Source organism: Corvus cornix, chromosome 7 (genome assembly GCF_000738735.6).
Source record: "Corvus cornix cornix isolate S_Up_H32 chromosome 7, ASM73873v5, whole genome shotgun sequence".
Classification (NCBI taxonomy): Eukaryota; Metazoa; Chordata; class Aves; order Passeriformes; family Corvidae; genus Corvus; species Corvus cornix.
The window spans coordinates 3,703,927-3,723,104 of record NC_046337.1 but is presented as its reverse complement, the minus strand read 5'-3'; the positions used below and the strand labels follow the sequence as shown (position 1 = coordinate 3,723,104).

At 42.7% G+C, this 19,178-nt stretch overlaps 1 long non-coding RNA gene across 1 annotated transcript; it reads right to left on the bottom strand.

Annotated features, from left to right (window-relative positions):
• Positions 1-1,247: 1,247 nt before the first annotated feature.
• On the bottom strand, positions 1,248-7,211 carry LOC104694085. The gene is made up of 2 exons (XR_005602268.1): positions 3,921-7,211; positions 1,248-1,994 (listed from the first exon to the last, which is right to left on the bottom strand). It is a non-coding gene; the product is annotated as an uncharacterized LOC104694085 (long non-coding RNA).
• Between the last annotated feature and the right edge of the window lie 11,967 nt (positions 7,212-19,178).

Genomic DNA, 19,178 nt, shown 5'->3' with positions numbered 1-19,178 from the left:
GGTGCAAAGAGAGGCAGATGTGGCATTTGGCAAGCTGTCAAGATACATCTTTCTTTTTAAAAGTAAGGTGCACTTCCCTGGCTGCTCTCAGCCCAGTCCTTCTGTCTGTAACAGCTCTGCTGTCAGCACTGAGGATGCCCTTTTCAAACATCGGCAAGGAGGAGTTGGGTGATACAGTGGTAAAACAGCCATTTTCTCCAAGAGCAACCCAAAATGGAGACCTGTACTTTCCACCTAACTCTAATCCTTGCAGATAATTCCTCACAGAGACGTTCTTTCACCAGGCAGGCCAAATTCACCTCCCTGGACTTACCAGCCATGGATGCAGCCATCCTGCCACTCTGAGGGTCTCATGCTGCACCCGTGATATGACACGGGGTCCAGATGCCACCACCCTGACATCAATCATAGGCACAGCACATAAACTTTCAGTTTTACCAGCGGTGTCATTTTTATTGTTTCATCCATCACACTGCACTCCTCACTCTGCAGGCAGTCTCTCCCTCTAAGTATTTCTTGGAGTTGTGGAGCCCGAGGACAGAACTGAAGCTTTGGAAGTATCGTAAAGGTTATTCCCATTGACAACCACCACAATCTTATTGTCTATCTAGCTAAATAGTAAGGGTCACTTGAAAAGTTAACGGTGATGCTGCTACCAAGAGTCTTGTGATGCCTGCACTTCCTGTCAGAAAAACACTCAAAGCGAATCTGAAATCAAAGTAGACAAAGCTAAAGTTCTGCTTATGAATGTCCCACCCAGTCACTGCAGTGTTGTCTCCTTTGATTTCAAATTCACTTTGAAACTCTCCAAACAGGAGGCGCAGCTCAACCTCGGAAGCAGAAGATGCAAAGTGGGAACACCACCCGTTTACTTCTCACGTGGCTGGTGCTAGCAGGTGGAGGATGCTTAACAAAAGCCATAATAAGCCCCCAATGCTAATTCCAAAAGGGAATTACCTACCCACATTATCCTTTGGTGCTTGTGCTTCCCAGCATAGGCGTACAGGGCTTTTTATTATTCCAGAAACCACCAAGTGCAAACAGAGCAGCTCGTTCCAGCTGAACCAGGACTTTCTGCATGAGCTGACATTTTGGAAAGTAGTTTCTTTCTTGGAGCTGAGATGGGATTTTTCTGGCTTAAGCAAAATGGGAAATTGTCCACAGTCCTTTACTTTCACTCCTAGCATATTTTCACTAAGTAATATGCAAGCAAAACAGTCCAGAAAATGCTCAGTCACAGCAACAAGTTTTTATAGCCACTTTATTTGAAAGAGCAGAATATTTTTGGCAATGTAGTTGGAATGACAGCTCCCTAATTTTTCAATACACCATTTGCTGCTTTTGCACACATTTATACCTTTGGATCTAGAGAAGAAATTGAGTAGCCACTGCACCATGTTTGAATACACAGTCAGGAGGCATGAACTACCTTCCCGCTCCAGAGTATGGGGGACCCAACAGACCCAGTGGAATGATAAGAGAGGACATTTCTCATGGGGACTGAAGCTCCCAGAGCAAGCCAATTCCTGCCTTCACAGTGCTGCTTCTTTCCTGATGACACTTAGCTGGGAGCTGGGAAGGGCAAAGCTGGCAGACTGGAAGATTGCCTAATGTGCTGTGACTGACATGTAATCGAATATTCAACCACTGGTCCTCATGTCGGTGGTAAAGTGAATATGACACCCTTCAGCTTAGTTGTGATCACGGCTCGTTCTTCTGCAAACAGTTTCACAAAGGTGCAGCCTGGCTCCTTGATGAGGCGGATGTGTGAGATGGGAGAGCAGTCACGGAGGTCACCTGCTGCTGGGAATGTGCCGAGGACCTGCGAGGGACTGACCTTTAAATGCCAACTGCATCCCCGCCGTGCCCCCGCACCTCGCGCCAAGGTGGGACCCCACACTCTTTGCTTTCACAGCCACCATCACGCTCAATGACCTGGATGAGCCACCTGTTCGACATCAGAGGGGTCTTTATCTCTTGGAGCCTTTTTGGATCTGTGAGTGCCGAGAAAAAAAAAGACACACACACACATATTAAAAAAAAAAAAAAAAAAAGAACATTTGGGGGTGAGAAACCCCAAGGGAAGGAACTCAGATGTTCGGGTCAGGCCTTAGAAAAGGTATCAATTCTTCTTTCCACTTAGCACAGCCTGCTGCCTGCCCAGGCTCTTTGTCTCTGCCCTCTTCCCAGTACAGAAAGCATTTCCCTTTTAAATGACATCTGAGCGCTGACATGCTGGAGGCACCCATCCTGCATCATCTCTGGCAGATGGTGCAGCTGGCCACGATTTTCGGGATTGCTTAAATAAAACCACAGTGCCATATCAAGAAATGTAGAGAAAACGCTCAACAGTGCTTAAGATGTTTAAACATCACAAACTGTCTAAGACTTCAGCTCGCTGTACTGCGCATTTTTGGTGATGTAACTGTTCTTATTGACGGTAACAGTGAAATCTCCATCATGACTCACTTCATTTTCTTTCTGGGAGGCAGAGGCAAATCTTATGATATTTCTGCTCTGACCCAATACTAGATTCTTTCACCTTGCTGTATTAGGAAGAAGTTTGGACAGCTGTAACAACACAAGTCAAACGCTTGAGGTTTTTTGGAGAAGGGAGTTCCACTGCTGCTGGCATCAGATCAGGGGTGCCCTGATGCCATCAGATAAGAAGCTGACCCACTCCCACAGTCCACAAAGCCAGAAGCACCTCTGCATGGCTTTCACAGACATCCAAGCAGATTTAGTGCAAGCAGCAATGCTCAAGCCAACATAAATGCCATTTTTCCTTTTCCCCTATGGTTTTGCTTGCTTTGAGCTAATTAGCCTGATGGCCATTTCCCTGCCCCCTGGAGATACCATGTTTAGTGGTATATGTATTTTGGGAAAAAAGCCTTTTAAGTGAAAATTGTCATTGTTGTGTCCAGGAGTCATGTAGTTCTTTCTAGCTCTACAATAAGTCTTCAGCTTTTCTGCTAGTGATTAAAATTAGGTGGGATACTGGAAAATTGCAACTTTAGGAAATTTTTAGTCATAACTAAATGAAATCTGGGGCTGTGAAAGTGAAAAAAAGGGATTTAATTCCAACTTAGAAGGGCTCCTTGAAAGTTTAAGCCCTGGTAGACCCCAAAATACATGAGATAACCTTGCAGCATTTGTGAAGTTACCACAAGAGAGCCATTACCTGTAGGGGTCAAAGGAGACCCCTCGCATCTGCATTGCAGAAAGCTACTGAATCCAGTGATATCTGGGAATCTGCCTAAAATTTACTGCATTTCCCAACAAGAGAGGCACTTGGAATGACACTAATGTTCCTGAAACAAATGAAGGGGCCTAGGTTTCGTTCTCCAAACCCTCCTCAGTGTTATCTTGCCTCAGGAAAGAGTGCCTGTCACAGCAAAGTGGAGCAGCTTGCAAAGATATTCAGAAGGCTCGACATGAAGCCAATCCCTGAGAAGCTGAGATGAATTTCTGTGAAGTTGCAGGCAGGTATTTATTTACTGTGCATATTGACTGGCAAACCTTGAGACATTTCAGAGCACCATCACCCGGGGGGCGTCACCCCAGCATCCTCCTCACATTGTCTTTCCTCACAGTCCCCAAACTAGTTGGGAAAGCAGCAGGGAAAGGGCAGGGGGTGCACTCCAGAGCTCCTCACACATCTCTCCATGAGGGCAGAGCTGTGAGCATGGGCAGCTGGCCGCCCTCCACAGGGACCAGCACACGGCTCCACCGCGCACAGGCACCTCCGGCCGCAGATGTCGGCTTTTATTGCTCAGGTCTCCTGTATCACTGGGCCACCTGTACAACATATTTAACATACAGCAGTTATTCTGTTGCTGTTTGAGCTGAAATAATCTTGGCAGGAAATGGCAGTTAAACCCAGGCATAATTTTTTACACCGTGTGTAATGCAAAAATCACCTCTTTGGATAAGTAATATACTCTCGTTGCCTTCTTGGTGGAATATAGTATTTCTTGTCCCATCAGAAATTGGCCAGAATTGGTATTTAATATCTGAATGTCTCCATTCCAGGCTCAGATTGCGATTCCTGAAAAAAAGAATGGAACTTTTACAAACTCTGGATTTTAGATGTGGGATACTGTTGGCCCCTTCTCAAATGCCAAGATGGTGAAAGGCAGCCCCATCACAGAGTTAGGTTTGAATGGAGGCCTCGTATTCAAACACAGATCCAGGATTTGGATGTGGCTTTTGGATTTAATCCCATTCCCAGCCATATCCATTTGATGTAGCAGAACAGGCTATCACACTGGTTGAAAAACACTTGGAGCATCTATTGCCTTTTTTTGCAAGTGAATTTCAAATTTTCTTTGCCCAAACTGAGAGAGAGGTGACATGACTAAATATTACAAGAACATCATTTTCTGCTGCTGCTGCTGTTCAAGACATACAGTAGGTTTTTTCCCTCTGTTTGCTTTAAAAATTAGGTTGCTAATGATAATGTTCCTCTCATAGATGATCTTGTACTTTTTAATGATACCCATAGTTTTCCTCCACATAAATGACTAAATCCTCACAGAAATCTCTGTCTTGATTAGCACTCCTGCTAGTAAAATTTCACATACTAAATCAGTACCAGCTGTAGCAAGAAAGAATGAAAAAGGCAAGTGTAAATGTTCCATATGCCCTACCAAATTGGCATCTGTGTCAGTAACCCTGTGTTTTTTTAAACAATTGTATACATACATTCTCAGAAGTGTTTTGCTCACAGGATTCTGCAAGCAAAATTTCCTCTGTTGGTACATCACTGAAATGTCACATCTAAAAAAACCCCAGCAAGGAGTTTTGCTGCTTCTCCTCCCCACACCCAACCCCGGCGCACAATTCAATGAGTTACCTCGAGTTTGCCGCACCTTTGTTTTGACGCCTGCTCCCCGTAACCTGACTCTGGGACACTCACGCAGAGCTGCTCCACATTTAGCCCTCAGTTATTAGCAGCACCACCGAAAGCCAAAGCTACTACGGCGCTGTAATTATTTCCAAGCTGAATTCAGAAATAAGGACTCGAGTTCCAGCTTGGCTGCTGGGGAATGCTGCTCCGATGAGCCAACAGCTCATCTTTCGCGTGACTCATGAGTGATGATGATGCAGGAGGGAGCTTGTCCCGGGGACAGCCCAGAGCTCTGACCCAGAATGGGCAGTGACTCAGCTCCATTCTGCAAAATCACGGTTTGGGTGCAGGGTAGGTGATAGTTGCAGCCTCTTGGACCAGCCTGACACTTGTAAACCGGCTGAGCACCACCTGCTCCATCATTCTGCTGTGCAGCAGAAGAAAGCCTGGAATACAATGCAATAAATATAAGCACAGTACAACTTAAAAGTAACCATGTCCTCAGCAAAAACACTTTAAAGTCAACTTATGCCTATCCTGACACTGGAATTCAATCAGCATGGCAGAACGGACTTCCAAAGTTAAACAAATACTAACTAGTGCTCCAAATGGGTAGCAAACATCGCAGCCTCCTGCGGAAAGGCGATATGGAGCCAGACTGTCCACTGGTGTAAGTCAAGCTCACTTCACTGGACTTGGGTTGAGCTGTGCTGATCAACACCAGCTGACTGATCCACTGCAAACCCCAGAGCCAGCCATCGTCTTCCCTGACATGGGATGATACAAAGTAAACAAGAAAAATTAAGAAGTAGTTAAGGGCATAAATAGGATGTTTCTAGGAATAAGAAATTATTTCTTGAATTTCCAAAAGTCAGGAAGACCCTCTTTCCTCACACTCTTGGCCATGACAAAGTGGTGACACTTGTTCTGATTTTTTTCCAGTGCAATGTGGAGTGTATATTTGCACATCATGTCATGCCTGTCCATGGTAATCAGAAGCCATTATTTCCAAAAGCTCAAAATTCCCTCCTGGACTCTGGTATGCCAAGTGTTTTACTTCACAGTGATTTCTTTTCTTTTCTTTTCTTTTTTTTTTTTTTCATGGTTGATTTATAATTGCTGCAAACAGAAGTTTATAATGGAAATGCTGACAAAACTGTAAGTACAGTGTCACGTTAACGCTACCATTGCTGCCTCTTTGTCAGACTTTCCTTTAACCCTATGAGCCAAGACTTGGATCAAGTAACAACAAAAGCCCAGAACACACAGGGCATAGGAGATAGAGTGGAGAAGTGGAGACAAAACTCCTGGAATAAAATCCTTGCCTCAGTGAAATCAAAGGGATTTTATCCCTGGTGTCTAGTCTCACTTCTGCCAGACACTTGCTGTGCAATTTGGACAAATTTATCCTCTGCAAAATGGACAGGAAAATATGTTCTGCACTTACCTTACAAGTGTTGTAGCATGATTAGCAAATCATGCTATTAAAGAAGCAGGGGAAGGCTGAGGATAAATATAAACACTACCTACATATTTACAAAAAAAATAGGCAAATATTATTCTAGGAATCCTCTATGCATGGAAGGTGGTAGGATCTTTACTGCTCTGCCTGCATGTATTTACACAGAGACATCAGTATAACATTCCCCTGCAACACCCTCATTATTTGGGTCTTCTCTCATGTTTGTGATTTTCAATTTTATTCCTGGCTTAGGTCTCATTCCTGACATTTTTATGTAGGTTTTGTATGCAATAATATACATACATTAGATGGTGTTGAAACCATCAACCCGAATTGCTATTTTTAGCACAGTGCAGAGGATGGGACAGAGACATAAGTGACAATTAAAGAGAATATATTCAGAGCTGTCATCAGCAAATATTTTTTTCTCTTGCCAGGAATCCTGAGTGCGTAGAAGGGCCTCCTAGGCAAAGTTTTTAAGGCAAAACATTTGGGTCATTCAAAAAAACCCCAAACAAACCCACAAGTAAATGACATCACCAGGAGGCTGGGCTGCTCGAAGGTTCCCAATCGCCGACTTTGCGAGAAAATTCTTATTTGCTCCCTCAAATTGCTGATCTGCCTCTTTGCTTCTGTACTACCCATGCACAGTGCCTGCAGATGTATATAATTTACAGAGCTTTCCTCATCAAGGGGATTAGGCAGCCCTCTTTCAATATGTATAAGAAGTACAAACACACACTTACCCACTATGTTTTACGCCTGCCTGCAACAAACAGCTGAACAGATTGTGATGAAATTCAGACATTGACAATCTGACAAAAAACTTCTTTTTTCCCTTAAAATCTGGCTTCCAGAAGTTTTGCAAATCTAAATATTTTATTTGAATACCGCGAGGGCCCCAATCTTATGGAAAGCCTACGAAGCAAACATGGAGATACGTGTAGTTAAGGAGGGGGAAAAAAAATAGCACAGACACATACACAAAACACATCTATTTGGTGCAACTTGCCAATTTTCACAATGATTCGGGTGCGTTTTCTCTGCCTGGCTCCTGAGACTGCAACTAGACTCCTCTAATAAGCACTTTTTACCCACCAGTGTGTCAACGGTGCTTTAACAGTAGTTTCAGTGTCAAATTGCCCTTTCCTCAGCAGGGATTGTTAAGCCTTTCTGTATTATACTTCCAAGACTCTCACGAGCTGGAGTTGGGAGATATAATATTTTCTTTGAAGTTTGCATTTCACAACACACTGGGATGCAAACAAGCTCCAGTTTCTCAGTAGTCAAACAATTCTGGCACACAGGGACTAGGACTAAATATTGTACCGAATTTTCTAATTACGTCTTTGTGATATTTACTACGCGATGTTAGGTGAAAGCAGATCCTAATCAATATAAAACCCCTTGTCTAAACAGGACATCTGGGCTTTGAAATATTCTGTTTGTTGTCTAGAAATTACCCTGTAGCAAGCCACTGTAACAATATAATATCTTAGTCATGGAAAACTTTGGAGTATTTCTGATAAACTTATCATAAACAGATGAGTGCTTTCTCTCTTTCAGTATTAAGGTGATGTAAAAAGTGAAGATAAAAGTCAGCTGTATGCATAAAATCATAGAGACTTTTGCCAACAAAATGCTGTGTTTACAAGTTTAAAAGATCCAAAGTCTGAAAAGGCAAAAAATTAGGATTCTTAAAGTAACACTAACTCAGCCACATGGCACATCCTGGCAAGCACATTTAGCAAAATAAACATTAGCATATTCATATACACATTTCTACAGCAACGTATTTTTAATGTGGCCAAACTAATTCAACAATGGGAATCTCAACTTTTCTCATTTTAAGGCCAGATTCTCAGCTGGCAGAGACATATTATTTCAACAAACCGACATCACCGACAGCAGCGAAGCAGCAGAGCCGCCTCCTTCTGAGCAGGCAAGTGCCAGAGTCTGATGCACTTACGATGACAAGTCTCTCTTTCTGACTTCATTATCAATATTCATACAACAAGACAGACAGATGTGACTAAGAATCAGCTCCTCAGATAGAATCCTGAGCCTTCCACTACAAAAGCATTCATGAGAGTCGCTTTTCTGCCTGTATTTTGTCATGTAAGAGAATCAGGAGGAATCCAGCCCCCCTGGCAGAAGGATTTCACAGCATAAGACATGGGCAGTTGTAATTCTTTGGCCCTGAATTTTGGATGATGCCGATTTTTACTGATTGTCTCGGCTTTATCTGACAATTCCTTGATTTGGTTCTTCCGACAGCAACGAACTGCACCGGAGGGGAGCATCTCCCCGCTCATCACAGACATGTCAGCGTAGGATCCATTCCCACATCCAAGCCTTCCCACAGAGAAAGTTTTCTGTGCTGAGGACATTCTCTCTGGATAGCAAGGCAGATCCAGGCTCCCAAAGCAGCTGCCTTTGCAAAGCTGGCTTATCCCATCACCCCCGAATTGCCCTCGGTGGAGAGGATCTCCGGATGGCGCTGGGCCAACCGCACCAGCCCTTCTGCCTTCCCAGCCTCCCAGCACGGGTGCCCTCCCATCACACCAGGGCTCCACAGCCTGGGATAAGGGGATCTAAAAATGACACAAAGCCCCCTTTGCCCCACCTTAATATGACCTATGCTAAATCCAGCTTGGCTGGGGTTGAGGATCAAGGCCCTTAGACACTCTTAACTTAATGCTCCAGGTAGGAATATAACTCCCCCCCAACACTCCCTGTTTATTTTTATTTTTCGAGTGCTCAAGGTCCTGGTCAGGACTACAGCCCCGCTGAGTGACACACACTATAAATATGGAAAAACCTCAAAAATTCTCAGTTTAAAGAAAGGTTACATGAAGAGAAGGCAGCAAGAGGCAATTGCATGCAAGTTGTTTGTGTGCACATAGTTTCTTGTTTGATTTTTTTTTTTTGCCAAGGATCTTGAACCTCACCCAGCTGGACTTTGAGGCATCCGGAGCGAGTTGGTTAATTGCTAACAGCCTTCATAGAGACACACAGGGAATTAATCCTCAGATCACCTCTTTTCCCCTTTGCAAGTCACCAAAAAAAAAAAAACAAAACAGAGAAAATCTTAGCTGTCCGTACTATTTCCAACAGTAAATGTTGCCATTTCAAAGTTAGATATGGAAGGAAAAAAATAAAACTGGAAAGCACTTCACACCTTTGAGCTCTGTAGACTGTTAACAAACTGGAGAGATATTGGCAAAGAGGTTCAAAAGTTAGTAGGGGCGACAGACAGAAGAACAGACAGTGCAATTGCTTCATTTCCATAAGTGTTCATGCCAAAAAAATCAGATCTGATTAATAATTAAAAAACAAACAAACAAAAAACCCCATTATTTAGAGAATCAAGAATAAGTCTGACTGGAAAGTTCAAAAAGGCCTGGACATATAAAAACAAAAGGTTATAGTGCAAGTCCCAGCTTTGAGGTTTTTTTACAGCCCTTCCACATGAGTGGGATGGCTCCCATCCCACAGGGACACCCACCCTCCCCTGGGACTCTCAGCCAGGAGCACCCAGGCCACAGGGTGGGAACGACCACCCGAGGATCCTGGGCCAATTTCCCAGAGACACCTCCAAGCTCTGAAGATCTAAAGATCCCCTGAATAATCCTATTCAGGGAGGAGAATTATAACCATGAAGGGCAAAAACGGGGGGAAATGGGATCCTTCCTCAGGCCCCTGGCAGACACGGAGGGGACAATGGGGAAATACGAGCTAGCACAAAAGTTTCCTCGAGTACGCCCTCAGCCACTGCCGTTTCAGATGAGAATTTCCAGAAGCAGGAACTAAAAGAATATTATTATTTTCTTTGAGGGATTAATTACTTTGCCACTTGTTACCTTTTGTTAGAGGCATGACACCCCATAACCTTGTTGCACAAGGCACCATATGTCCATTTAAATGTCAGTTTTGAACGAAAAATGTTTTGTTTTCCCATTTGAGTCCACAAGTTATTTTCTTTCTGCTAAAACCCCCGTGAATTTTAAGGCGAGCAGACACCAAAACGTGCTACAAATGATACAGACGGGTGCTGAGTTCTCTGGGTGAAAATAAACAAATAAAGACAGTCCTTCCTCCTGCTTGCTGGGGACGCATATCCCCTTACAACTAAGAAAGTATTAAGAACATGTTATGAAAAATAACAAAGAATAGCAGAGAAATCAAAAAGTGAGTGGCACTTCAGATGGAGTTTAGCAAATTAAGTCATTGACCTGAAGAGGAGATTAATACCAAACAAGGTGCCCCTTCTTCTGAAGTAATGAATATTCTTCAAACAGCAAGGGAGCACTGACTGCTGTTTGATGCTGATGACATTGAAAATTTAGGAGAACAGAAATTCCATCATTTTTCATTTGTATGCAAATGCGCCTGTTCCAGAAATTAACCCCTGAACCCCATGTCAGTTTTCATCTGGAGGAATTCTCTTCGCTCGCATCACACAGCGCAGCCTTGCTGCTATCCTGGGGTCACTGGGGCTTCCCCACACACAACAACACAAAACACTAAAACAAAACAACCCAAAAAAAAAAAAAAGGTCCCAAAAAACAAAAAAGGGAAGAAAGTAGGGTGGGGGAAATTGGCCAAATCGTGCCAGGCTTTGTTTCCCCCCATTAATGGGGTATAAAGGAACAATAGAAGCCAAAGCCTGTTGTAAAATGCACATCTCTAATGCCTGGCTCTGGGTCCTGGCATCATTGTCATGCAAAAGGCAGCTCTACCTCTTTAGGCAGAGCAGCACCCACTAATCACTTCCACTGGTGCTAAGGTGAACCTCGGGCCAATATACAACCCGTATTACTCTTCCTTTCAGCTCGGGCTTCCACTGTTAAAAAGTTCCTTTGTCACTTAGCACCTTAGACAAATGCGACTATCTGCATCTGAAGGGGAAAGAGATGATGGAGGTTTTTTAATTGATGTGGATTTAATTATGCTAATTTAGACAGCTGTAAAGCCTTTTCAGTAGAGCTGCATAATGGGACCAGCAAATACAGGTGTCCTTCACTGCAGGCGCTTAATGTTTAACCTCAGTCGTTTTGTAAGGAAAGGAAAATGCAAAGTAATGGTTAACCAGCAGAAAGCTCTATTTCTTGAGGACCTAAAGAGGACACTTCACTTTGATTCTCCCTACAATCCCATTGAGGGCTGCAGAAATCCACACACGCTGAGCAGAGCACAAATACTTTTCATTGCAGTGATGAAGATGAGGCTGAGGCAGAAACAAGAGGGTTCCGGCCTGCCACAGACTTCAGCATCCTGCACAGGGTGTCCTTTGCTTAATTTAGGCCATCCCTGAATAAATGCTTAATTTAAGACAGCTCTTTCTTGTCCTCTTTTTTAATCTTTTGGATCTGGCCACCTACAGCACCAGCAATGACTAAAACCAGTAAGGCATTTTCTTCAGGTGTGTTCTTGGTGTCTTATCCAGACCCCTCTGAGGCTGCTATGCCTCTGCCTTTCCCAAAATTCCTCATCCCACACCCTACATCCTTTCTCTAGGCTGGGGCTGATACCTCCAGGGACCACTTGGAGATTCATTTCCCAGGTTTGGCTGGGAGTTTGGCCAGTTTGGCTCCCCAGGGTGGCCATGCACCATGAAACATCAGTGCTGCTCCCAGGGAAGAGTGTAAATACTTGGCCAAAGGTGAGGAAGGGACCACTGAGCTTTTTTAATATAGCATGAATCACAGACCAGATGTGCCTGTGGGTGTTGAAACCAGATGATCTCTGAGGTCCCTTCCAACCCAAAGCATTCTATGATTTTATGATTCTGTGATTCTTTGACTGCCAGAGGCAGCCTCAGTGACCAGGTACTTGAAGCTCTCCTGTTCGGTAGCACTGTCTTATTTGTATGACCACTCTTTTTTTTTTTTTTTTAATAGTAGAAATTGCTATTTATTAAATACTTGTTAGAGTAGGAACGAAATCTTGGCATACAAGTTCTGGTAGACTTCACTGAAGCAATTTCAGGTGTTACTGGCTGATTTACACGTCACTCATTGCTGGTGCCACAAGCACAGTCTGCTCAGGAAGGTGGACTTTGGGCTGTGCTTTCCTCCCAGAACATCTCTTTTTTAAAGGAGTGCTGCCAGACTGGTGAATATGCTGGAAATATGCACTACACCATCAGATGGAGTTGATTTGGGTAAGGCAGGAGAGAGAAGATTAAATCCAGGTGCACAAAACTATCCACTGCTACATCTTCTTTCAGTCTCCTGAGGCAAAAAGAGGTAATGGAAGTGCTTTCCCATCACATGATGCAGTGTGTAGCTCCACTAGGAGCTGCTCTGCATATCTGTGTCTGTCTCCACCTGGACAATGCACTATCTCCAATCATTCCTAAAGTGCAGCAGAAATGGGCTTTTATCACACTTTACACTGTGCTTATATGATTTGCCCAAGGTCATTGAGAGCAGAGATAGAAATTCAGATTTTTACTTTTTTTTCCATTGTTTGATGTCCCATTACAACCCTCTCTTTCCCCACCTTTTCCCTCCCTGTCTGCATTTCACCTTCTTAGCTCCAGGCACTGTCTATGGCGATTCTTTCAATTTTGGCAAGAGTTCCTGTTCTGGGAAATGCTAACAACAGGCACCGAGGGGTTAGCAAAGTCGTGAGCTTCAACCAAATTTCCTGGCTTCCAAGTCTGCAAATTCTGCTGCCTAGATACAGATAATTCTCCCGAAACACTAAGTCCCCTCGTCCCCTCAGCTCCTCCTCAGGAACACCAAGTGCAGAGCACTCCATAGGTATTATATTCACGTGCATATATTATAAGCTTCAGCTTGACGAGCTCGACGGTGACAGTGTCAGTCACCCTTCACCCTCCTGCTGTGGTCCAAAGCTGGATTCAGCACCTGTGGGGCTGTGCTGGGCTCTCTCTCATGGCAGCTGAAGGGCCAAACACAAGTTAATCTGGGAGATGTCCTTCCCAACAACCACACCTGACTTCCTGGCCTGTTTTCCCCAAAGCCTCCTCGGTCATTCTGGCAGCTGGGACACCAACAATGTGCTTGGGGTTGGGTTGAGTTTTCCTCTTGGCTGCTCTGAGCTCTTTGATGCCATTTTCCTTGACTCACCCTTGATTATGGTGGATGGTCTCTATTACATTTTCAGCTAACCTGATATCCACACAAAAGGCTTTGGGGTAGGTTTTATTTCAAGTGTTTTCCAGTCGTAGGTTTGCCCGATGCAGAAATGTCAGAATTGGTCCTAGAGCCAACCAAATCCCGGTGCTTAGCCCAGCAGGAGATCGAATTTCTTCTGCATACCCAGGATGAAAATGCACAGGCCCTTTACCAGGGACAGCCAACATACAACATACCAATTTAAGCACTCTGCTCTGTATTTTAACAGATTTTAGGAATTTGTGGGAATTCTCTTTAACACTGGAGAGGAAAAGATCTGAAGAAATGCTCTAGCAAAAAAATATACAAATGGGTGCTTTGATAACTATAAAGTTGCTTTCTTGGACCAAGAGCCCACATTAGGAACCAAATAAAATATTTAAAGGCAAAAATTCTGCAAAGTTTCCTCCCGCGAAAGGGAAAATATGGTCTATGCTGTACCAGACCTTCCTTTTGCAAAATCTGTTTAGGAGTTGCCATGAAACAAGCAGGATTCAACAAAGAGCTTGACAATTTCTGTTAAAGTTGCATTTATATATATTTCTAGGAATGGTTGGTTTGATTCTTCTTTAAAACCAAGTGTCAGGTTGAATTTCAGACCACATATAAATATAATTTTGCTCTCACATAATGCTTTTGTATCTGGTGTAATTCCATCTACTGCAGTGGTGTTACCTTTCAGTTACCCTAATGGGAACAAGAGCAGAATTACACTGATAAAAAGAGCTGCTTACAGAAAGAAATACAGAAAGAAAGAGCACAGGAATAAATACTTCCTCTGGCTTATTTAATATATTTGTTTGTCCAAATTGTAGCAAAGATATTTATTTCAAGGAATATTGTTTGATCAGCAAGAGTAAACACTGATACTTCTTAAACAGCAACATGCAGTTTTTACAATTCATCAAACGACACCTAGGATTGTTTAGCTGGTCAACTAAAAGAAACAACAAAAGGTTTCAGGTCATATAATTATACCCTTCTGTTTCCCAACTTTCTTAGAAATCTCTGCCTAAAAATAATCCCAGCATCCGGCTGCCTTGCAGAATTGGCTTATTTTAAAACATATAAAAACTCTTATTGCAGCCTTAGCCATTTTAAGGTCTCGGTGCTGACATGGAGTAATAGTGCTTAGCACTACTATATACCGCTTTCCATCTCCAAAGCACTTTACAAACATTAGCTAATTAATCCTCACAACACCCCTGTGAGGTATGTAGGTAAGTATTGTCATCCAATTAGGTAAGTATTAAGCACTGTTATCCCACCAGATAAGTATTAAGGTCTCCCATTTTACTGGGGAGCCTGAGGACAACAGGTTAAGTTGCTTACCAAAGGTCACAGGGGGAGCTGGTAGAATAAAACTTGGGATGCTTTGGTTTCTTGAGGGCTATTCAGGCATCCGGGTAGCATCCGGTGCTGCTCCCTCCACAAAGGCATCCCTTGCCATCCACATGGAAATTAGGGTTTTCTATACCCCTCCAAACACAGAGTGATGGGTACAGCGTGGTGGAAAAGATGTGCCTGAGGAACACAGCCGCCCCCTTTTTGGGCTGGGCAAGGATGACATCGCCCAGCAAAGTTCTCAGGAAGTTTTTAAGAAAAAAGGTTTGGATCAGGGCATTTTCCTGTGGGTGCACACGGACACGCATTCAAAAGAATCATCAGGCCTTGCCAATCAAAAGCTCCTCCCTCCCCTCTCAATTCACCTTTCTTTCCCATTATTTTATAAAGATGGACTCATATTAAAGCCTCACATCCATGCCATAAAGATATAATTCCCTTTCCATTGTCATTTTCATCTTCTGAACATAAAGAAGTCCAATTTGAAGCCACAGCTCAGAGGCTTCCAGGTTCGTAGGAAAGCTTGAATCCCCAAATACACTTGGTGGGACAAATCCCTTTTCAGAGGATCTAGAGAACATACAGCCCAGCACACTTTGGGTTTAAACAAGTCTCAACAGATGTCAAGCTGGTGAAATAACATCATCTGTCCCCCAGAGACAATGCCAGCGTTCACATCTGCTTCCAATTTCACTTCACTGCTGGAGAAAAAGTGAAAGCTCCTACTGTAACTCCACTTGGAGCTGCGGCTGAAAGTTAAAAGAGTCCTGAACAAAAGTCTAAAGGTTGGACTTGGTGATCTTGGAGGTCTTTTCCAACCTAAATGATTTGGTGATTCTGTGATTGACTTGGAGTCTGAGGGGTTTTGCGAAGTCACTGAACTCTAGACCAGTGTGAGAAGGCCCCAAAACAGGAAAACCCACCCTGAGTGAGCCTGCAGAAGGTGCAATCCTAGGCCGGGCACATTTCAGGGCCTGCCCAAGGACCCCTCACTTGGGATGGACAGCCAGGACTGTCCTTGGCTCAGCAATTTGGCACTTGACTCATGGCAATGTCATCCAGCTCTTCTTCTGGATGCAAGGCACCAGCACAGCGATGCTCCAGCTCTTCTGGAGTGGAGGCAAATCCCAAGTGTTAAAAAGAAAGAAAAAAGACCTTGACTAGATTTCAACTGTGCTGATTTATGTTTTCAAGTGGAAGGCGGTTTTAGCTGAAGTAAACTACACAGTTTTTAGATCATTCAAAATTCATGGCAGTTTGATCCCACAGGACGTCAAACAAACACAAATGATTTGCCAGGAATCCCTACAAATTGAAATAACCAAACCACACACAGTTCCAGAAAAAGTCTTGAACCAGTTCTGAGGCAGGAAAAAGTAAGGATTAAAATAGAGAATTTTTATTTTATTCATCTACACAAAAACATCTCCAATGCAATGCACGTCCAAATCAAATGCACACCAAGAAGGAGCACAAATATATAATGTCTTGAAACTCAAAACTCCTCCAACCCACAAACCAATAGGAAATAGACAAATGAAAATAAGAGTCATGAAAACAGAAGGTACATTTAGATTCTCTTGCACTCTCTGGAGTGTTTTATTTTAACATAGGGCTGAAATAGAAAATAAATCAATCTGAGAAAGCTAACACAAAATGCAGGTAACAGACATATCATGTGTGGTACAGTCATGAGAAAGAAAACAGACAACCAAAACTGTGACAAGAATGTGCTTAGTTATTATATTCTTTCAAGCTTGGTCTGCCAGCACTTTTTCCATTTTTTTTTCTTTCTTTTTTTTTCCTATATACTGGTCATCAGTGTCTGCCAAAAGACTTTTCATGGATTTCTGCAATTCCATTTCCCCCCAAATGGAGGAAATGATGTTTCTCCACAACCACAAGACCCAGCTGTAGGTTTTACACCACAATTTGTAGCTGTAAACTAACACAGTGACACGCCACCCCCCTGCCTAAATAACCAAGACCAAGCCAGTAGTGAAATTTCTGTGTGGGTTATGCAAAATGAAAGGATTAAAAAATGAAAAGAGCATTCACTTCATGTTGCTCCTTTAAAACATTATCACATAGCTCTTTTTTTTTTCCCTAACCTGACCTTTTTTTCCCAACGGTTTATCTATAACTTAATATAACTAATTCTTTTGAAATAATGTTCACAGTTAGCATAATTGGTGTTATATAGTTCTAATGTACATTACAGAATATTCTGTCACTAGACACTAAATTGAAATTTTAAAGAAAATGATAGAAATAGCTGTAAGGGAAAAAGTACCCTTTTAAATCTAATTTGCTATGCACCGCAGTAGGGTAATGGATGCAATGAAAGTTCCTTTATTGAGTTCCCATGTCCAAAAGGTATTTAGGTAGCAAAGGATGTTAAGCAGACCCCCTGTGCTCCTCCTTTAAGTAAAGATAGCAGGAAATAAGGTATATAGGTTTGTGTCCTCCTGATTTTTATTTCCTCAGGAGTACAACTTATGCAAAGGGCACCTTAGGCTACTTGGAGGATCACAAAGGGTGCCCTCGACCCCCTCGCTGTCTGCATGAATAGAAGCATCTAAAGGATGGCTGAAGCCATACAGCGAGTTAAATCCTTCAGGTGGGTCTTTTCAAATTCCAATAGTGAGGAGTTACTGGAGAATTGGTAAGGATTTCACTAGGCCCCAGCAGGTTTGAGATCAAAAGCCCTGGTTAAATAAAAGCCTGTTGGGAAATCTTAAAACCTCTTTGTAATGTAACTTAAAAAAGTTAATACAAAGAGCCCTTAGACTGAAGCCTGTAACAGCATGAACAAAGAGTATATCAAAACTGATTCCATTAAGAGAAGGCAGACAAATAAATTCATTTAATTTAAAGAGAAATCAGATATATTACTCTGCTAAAAACTAAAAAGCATATCAGGAAAAAAAAAGCCAAACAGATTTTGCAATACACATGCACATAGAGCTGTGAATAATAGAGATGGATATACATAAAATCTATTTATAAATACCTCTCAGAACAGAGAACAGAACATTATATACACACATATATGTTTAAGTATCAATTTATCCAATATGTGCGTGTGTGTGTGTGTATAATTCTAATATATACATATTTCTATCATTTATGAGGTCTCACGCTGGGCTCTCAAATCTGCAGTTATATATATATATATATATATATATATATATGTATCCAGAAAAACGCAGCTGAAAGAGCCCCTACATTCAAAACTGACACGAGACATTTTTCAACCCAATTAATTAAAAAAGATGGGTGCTCATCAGTCAGCTGGCACGGGATTTTTCTCCATCATCTTGCCAAAGTGTCACAGTGTTAGTTGCGCAGCATGTTGGAAACAGAAAATCTGGGACTGGGATTTAGACATCATTTATTAGCTGACCTCTTTCCGAGCAGCTCCTACACTTTTAACTCGTTGGGGGTCCTGCACCGGAGGCGGGAGGGTAGGAAAGGGAAGATGGAGAAGCACACGGTACCATTAATGTTGGGAAAGGCCTGCCACATCATCCTCTTGGCGAGATGCTTGGAGATCTCCTGTTGGACACCCCCACTGAGGATAAGGCAGCATTTGCTCAAAGCAAGCTGTCCTGAGTGTCCTACAAGCAGGGGAAGGCTGTGTCCCTGGGGGACCACGGATGGGGGTCCCTCACTTTGCACAGGGTGGGGTCATTTGGGTGCTGGGTGCTCTGGAGCCCATGGGAGGAAGGGTCCTCTTGTCCCACAGCTCACTGTCCCCACAATGGTCACTAAGAATTTTGCTCCCTCCACCCTCCAAGAAAGGAAAGGAGGGCCTGAAATTTGCTGGTTTGTGAAGCTTTTCATTGTTATTGTCATGGGGAAGATGTGGACATCTTCTTAGCACATTTCCCTGTTTGAGAAATAATATTTCTCCATTGGCTGTGCACTGGTGGAGGGAGACATATGTGTGGTACAACTGAGGGTGAATGCCTGCAAAAATTAATATTCTATGGGACTTTTAAAAAAACCTTTTCTCCTTATTACTAAATTCTGACATTTTAGTTCAGCAGTGCTCATTTAGGTTGTGTATAGTGAGGGAATGGGACTCACCCTCATTCTCTAAACCCATGAAATGCAGATCCTACAGCAGAAACAAATCATTCTGTCCCTCTACTCTTTGATAACATTTCTTCTGGAGATAAGAAATCAGCAACATGTTTCACATATGGTGCCTTTCATCCCAGTGAGCAGCAATGGTTTCACAACCTACACTAGTGGCAATTATTTTATTTTATTTTATTTTATTTTATTTTATTTTATTTTATTTTACTTTATTTTACTTTATTTTATTTTTTTAAAACCCTTAAAATGCACATCAAACCAAATCCTCTTA